Source organism: Acinonyx jubatus, chromosome A3, assembly GCF_027475565.1.
Source record: "Acinonyx jubatus isolate Ajub_Pintada_27869175 chromosome A3, VMU_Ajub_asm_v1.0, whole genome shotgun sequence".
NCBI lineage: Eukaryota > Metazoa > Chordata > Mammalia > Carnivora > Felidae > Acinonyx > Acinonyx jubatus.
This window is the reverse complement of record NC_069388.1, coordinates 16170109-16176108: the sequence shown is the minus strand read 5'-3', so window position 1 is coordinate 16176108 and position 6000 is coordinate 16170109.

Below are 6000 nucleotides of genomic sequence, written 5' to 3'. Positions count from 1 at the left end.
TGTCCATCCATCGTCCATCTTATTTTTTTTTTTTTCCTGGACGCAATTCAAGCACATCCTTTGACCCTGAAACACATCAGTATGAAATCATTAACGAGAGTCCAGAATTTGTTTACATTTTTTCTTTTGATTTGAAATTTACATGCAATGAAATGGACAAATCTTAAATGTCCATTAACTGAGATTTGACAACCGCATCTGCCTATGTAATCCAAACCTTTATGAAGATATAGGACACTGTGATCACTCCAGAAGGTTCCCCCGTGCTCCTCCCAAGTCAAGCCCTGCCACACACAAGCTCTCTCACACACACATACCATTTTGTCATTTGCTTCGCACTTACTATTACAGTATAATTACTTCCCATGTCGCTTCCTGGTCTTCATAGTAATTCATTCTTCTGTAACTCACTTCACCCTTTAGTCACCCAGGGTCTGCTCTCCTCCCATGTGCTGGGGACATGAACCCATATGAGCTGGTGGATCAGAGTTCCAGAGCCAGGTTGTCTGGGTTGAGTCTCAGGGCCAGAGTTGTGTAGGGCTAACCTCACCTAACCTCTCTGAGCTTTGCTTTCCTGACTTAGCCTAGAGACGGATGGTAAGAGCAACCTCCCATAGGTGGCTGGGAGGATTAGGGGAGTAATACATGTCAAACGCTTAATATGTAGTAAGTGCTCAATAAATGGTTTCTTTGAGAGAGTCCACAGCTAAGTGGTTGCTGTCAGCAGCACTGCGGGACTGTGAAACCCTTCTTTTCATGTCCATTAACCAAACTGCTGTCTCTGTCCTATTTAAGACATAAGTCTTACTCCTCTGGGCTAGGAGATTAGGGCTTCTGCAGGATGATTTCCTGACGCCTCCCGGAGGAGACTTGGAAGGGAGTGGTCAGAAAGTTGTACATCTTTTATTTTAATGTACTGATGTTTCCCATAAGGTTGTGCCTCTACAAAGCCACCAGCAGTTGGGGAGTAACTGTTACTATAAGGAATTTTGCCAAATTCTTCCTTAAGGTGAGAAGTAGCAACCATTTCTATCTTTATTCTCCTTTGTCCAGGCCAGTACATGACTGAGGCCACTGTACGTGATAGAAAATACCAGGTGGGTCAGCTGACAATGGGCCCAAGGGTAGAGCTAAGAGACACCCATCTTTTTCATCTGCCTAACTCCTACTCATCCTGCTGGGCCCCACTCAACATCACTTCCTTCAAGAAGCCCTCCTTTCTGTTCCCATTCCACTTTGTACTCACCTTTCTTATGTTGATCACATTGTATTTAAGTGACTATTTGCTTGTCTGTCTCCCCAGTTCAGCTGTAAGCTCCTTGAGAGGATAAACTATGTCTCAATTATAATTGACTAGTCTCTGCCATGTGCTCAAAAATATTTTTCCTATATAAACTTAATGAGTATTTGCCAAAAGCTAAGTTCCAGTTACTTTACAACTATTTTCTTTGTTTTAAAAAATATTAATATTAGGGGCACCTGGGTGGCTCAGTCAGTTAAGCGCCCAACTTCGGCTCAGGTCATGATCTTGTGGTCTGAGTTCAAGCCCCACACGGGGCTCTGTGCTGACAGCTCAGAGCCTGGAGCCTGCTACAGATTATGTGTCTCCGTCTCTCTCTGCCCTCCCCTGCTCACACTCTGTCTCTCTCTCTCTCTCCAAAATAAATAAATGTTAAAAAATTTTGTAATGTTAATATAAAAAAACCCAAGTAACTGTAGAAAATTTAGAGTAAAGGAAAATATAGAAAATATAGAATATAGAAAAAATATAGTCTAGTGACATATAGAATATAGAAAAAATATAGTCTAGTGACATAGACAAACCTTGAGCATGATTGATTAAGAAAAAAGGAGGGGCGCCTGGGTGGCTCAGTCTGTTAAGCGTCTGACTTCGGCTCAGGTCATGATCTCATGGTTCACGGGTTCGAGCCCCGCGTTGGGCTCTGTGCTGACAGCTCAGAGGCTGGAGCCTGTTCCGGATTCTGTGTCTCCCTCTCTCTCTGCCCCTCCCCCACTTGCACTCTGTCTCTATCTGTCTCAAAAATAAATTAAAAAAACATTAAAAAAATTTTTTTAAAAGAAAAAAGGAAAAAAAACCATTGATAATAGATACAGTAGAATTTTTTTATTGAAGTATAGTTGACACACAGTGTTACATTAGTTTCAGGTGTACAACTTAGTGATTTGACAAGTCTCTACAGGTTGTGTTCACGGCAAGTGTAGCCACCACCTGTCAGCATACAACACTGTTACAGTTACCATTGGCTATATTCCCTATGCTGTACCTTTCATCCCTGTGATTTATTCACTCCAGAATTGGAAGTGATACAGAAGAATTTATAAAACTGTAAAATAGTACTAAAGACATCTTTGCACCAATCCATTTGAAAAGTTAGAGGAAATGAACAACTTTCTAAAAAAGTATAATTTACCAACACTTACTGGAGAAAAATATAAGATATAATGATCCAATTATAATTTAAGAAGTTGAACCAGTTACTAAAATTCTTCTTCCCCAAGTCACTAGGCAAAAATAATGATAACCTCGACACACAAAATTTGGCAACAACAGCATAAAAAAAGTACAACCAATTTTAATTATTAACATAGTTATAAACTGAAATAATTTTCTAAATGAAAATTCTAAATGAAATAATATCAAATGGAATTTAGCAGAATTAAAAAAACAAATTACAACCATATATAAGTTCCAGCAGTTTTTGCCAGGAATTCAAGGATGGTTCAATATTAGCTTAGAACATAAAATCCAAATGATTATTTCAATAGATGCTCAAAAAGCATTGTAAACCCTAACTAATGCCAGAAAAAAATTTCTTAGCAGACTAAAAACAAAAAGAAACTATTAATTGATAAGAAGAATTACCAAAAGTTCACAGAAGTATCTTACTTAATGGCTTAATGGTAAATGTAAACAGTGTGTTTATTGAAGTAAATAATAAGACAAAAATTCCTGACATCAACACTTCTATTTAACATTGGTTCTAGTGGTGATGGATAATTTTCCTTCTAGCAGTAAGGAAAAACAAGTGGTAAGATGCTTGGAAAGGAAGAATCTCTCTCTCTGCAGATTACATGATCATTTACACAGAAAATCCAAGCTAATCTACAGAAAGAAAAAAAAACTGTTGGCACAAGTAAGAGAATTTGTAAGTTTCTTGGGTACAAGAGAAGCATTCAAAGTTTTCCTAGTATCCTTATACGTTGATATATGTGTACATATATACCTACACACACACATATGTACATGTGCATATATAAATCTATATAAAAATATATATTGTATTGACTATTGTCAATATATATGACACTGTCAAATATATATCGACTATGGGATATTTTAAATACATTACATTAAATTTACATTACATAAATTAAATATACATTATATTAAACATATTAAAATACAATTTATAAATATATATGCAACCTCAAAAGATTGAAAGGCTTTATTAAGAAATTTTGGTTCTCCCCAGTTTATCAATTAAATGTAATTCCAATAAAAACATGAACAGGGTTTTCTTTTTTGCTTAAGCTGAAATTTGTATGTAAGATCAGAGGTGTAGTGAGGTCCAGCAGTCAGGAGTGTGGGCTTTGAGCCAATCCTGGCCACAAGATGTATGTACTAACTGTACGTAAGATACTTGGCCTCTCTGTGCCGAATTTTCCTTCCTTCGAAAACAGGGATAATAGTAGTACCTACCTCATGGGGTTTTATCAAGATGACTAGAGGTAAAGCACTTAGCACAGAGTCTGGCACACGTCTGGCACTCAGTAGTTCTTAGCTGTTAGGCATGCTTCTTTTGATTTCCCTGCAGATAGCTGCACCCAGTGATTTCTTTTTTCTTTTTTGAATGGGGTTCAGTCACATTTAACTTTCTTGGCTTCTCTCCGTATTTAACCAGCACACTCTAATACACAGGTGTGCACTTGGCAGACAAAGTTCAGACCTTGACAATTCTCAGGGAGTGTGTTCCAGATAACTCACCCGTTAGAAGCTCCTTGTATTGTAAGACAATATGCACCATGTAATTTAAACTCAAGTGTAGTGTGTTGTAGAAGGAGCATGGATTTCAACTATGAATCCTAGCTCCAAGAAGTCCTGGCTATTACAACAGCAATATATTGGGACAGACCATAGCTGTACTTGTGGTGAGCACACCGTAATGTGTCAACTTGTGGAATCACTATGTTGCACACCTGAAACTAATGTAACATTGTGCATCAACTACACTCAAAAGAAAGAAGAAGTCTTGGCTCTGGCTGTATGGCCGAGGCTCCAGGCCTTCTCTCTAAGCCTCAGTTTCCTAATTTGTAAAAAATGCCTTATAAATATCGTTCACTTTGAAGGCTGGTGAGAGTGTCCCAAAAGCTCAGGTGCTGGTTCTCAGCAGGTGCTCCATGAACTTCCCATGGACTCTCCACCCTCACTCCTTACATCCAGCCTTCACTTCCTCTCTGTGGGAAACCCTGAGGAGCGTGGAGTCTCCCAGATGGACCTTGGCATTGCCTTTCTGGAAAGATGGAGAGGAATTCAAGGGTGGGACTTCAGAATCCTTGACTAGGAACCATCACTTAATGACTCACAAGTTAATAGTGCTTCAGAGATTTAAAGTGCTTTGCTATTTCATCATTGCTTCTTACAACAAACCCATGGAGTCAGCATTACCACCCCATTTTGCAGAAGTGGAAACTGAGACTCAAAGAGGTGTAGTGACTTGGCCAAGGTCAAACGGAGTTGAAAAGAACTCAGGACTTGAATTCGGAGCCCTTGGCATCTCACGCTTTTTTTCTGTGTAGGGGCCTGAGTGAATCGTCTTGTGCCAAAGCCTCTGCCGCGTGGGCATTGGTCCATTTGCTCTTTGGTCCAGCAGACGTTTGGAATGGAAGCTGTGTGCCATGCTGGCTGCTTCTCAGAGATAAAGGACAGACTGGAATGCGAGGGACACGATGGCCAGGGCCCTAGGAATGCCTGGTTACTGCCCCGGATGGTAGTCACCCACCTCAACCAGGTTCCCAAAGAACATGCACACACATAGAGTGAGCATGCCTAAGGGAGCGGGAGTTCTGCCCTGTGACTGGATGGCCCGGAGCCCTGTGGCAGACACTTTCGGTGCTCTGTCCACATCCCCACAAACCTCACCACTCCAGCACACGACCAGCTGCTGAGTGCTGGTACCTGTGTCTCTTCGTCTAATGGCTTTCTCTGGTTGCCAGAGCCCCATTCTGCCTGCCAGGCTGAACTGCCTGGGAATTAAGGTCCTTTGGGAAAAGCCTGCAACCAAAACTTTTAGGAGTTGGTGGGTAAAGACCCAACTCCTTGCCCCTCAAGTGAGATAACTCTGGGCATGTGTTCCACGTTGTTTTCCAGAATTGTGCAGTGGAGTTAATTTTCCACAGTGGCCATTTACCTTTTATTGACTGTCTTCCTTTTCTCCTCTTACTTTCCCACCCCCCTGCCTGTGTGTCCTGGGATCACTCTCCAATCAGCTACTTGCACTAGGATCCTTGTGTCAGGATCTGCTAAACTCAGAGAGGTGAGCTTTCCCTTGGGTTCCTCCGTCTTCCACACCCCAGTCCAGCTTAACACATCTCACCACATCTTAACCTGAGTCAGATCTTACTGGCCACCAGGAATGCAGAGACAAAGGAGCAGCTATAGCTGGGCTTCTAAATTGTGACCCCCTCTCCCCACCTGCTCACCAGTAAGTGTATCCTGGAATCTGAACAATTTAGAGGCTACTTCTTCCTCTGTGTGTGTGTGTGTGTGTGTGTGTGTGTGTGTGCGTGTGTGTGTGTAGATGGGAAGGTCGTTCAAAGCTCTGTCTCCCCTGGAAGAGGGCATGAAGCATCCATGCTGTCTTAGCTCCTGTGCTAATCACTGGAGGCACCAAGATGAGTGAGCCCTTGTCCCTGCCCTGAAGATACTCATGGAGCAAATGCATTATTATGGTTTGGTAACACTTCTGAGTGCAGGCCATT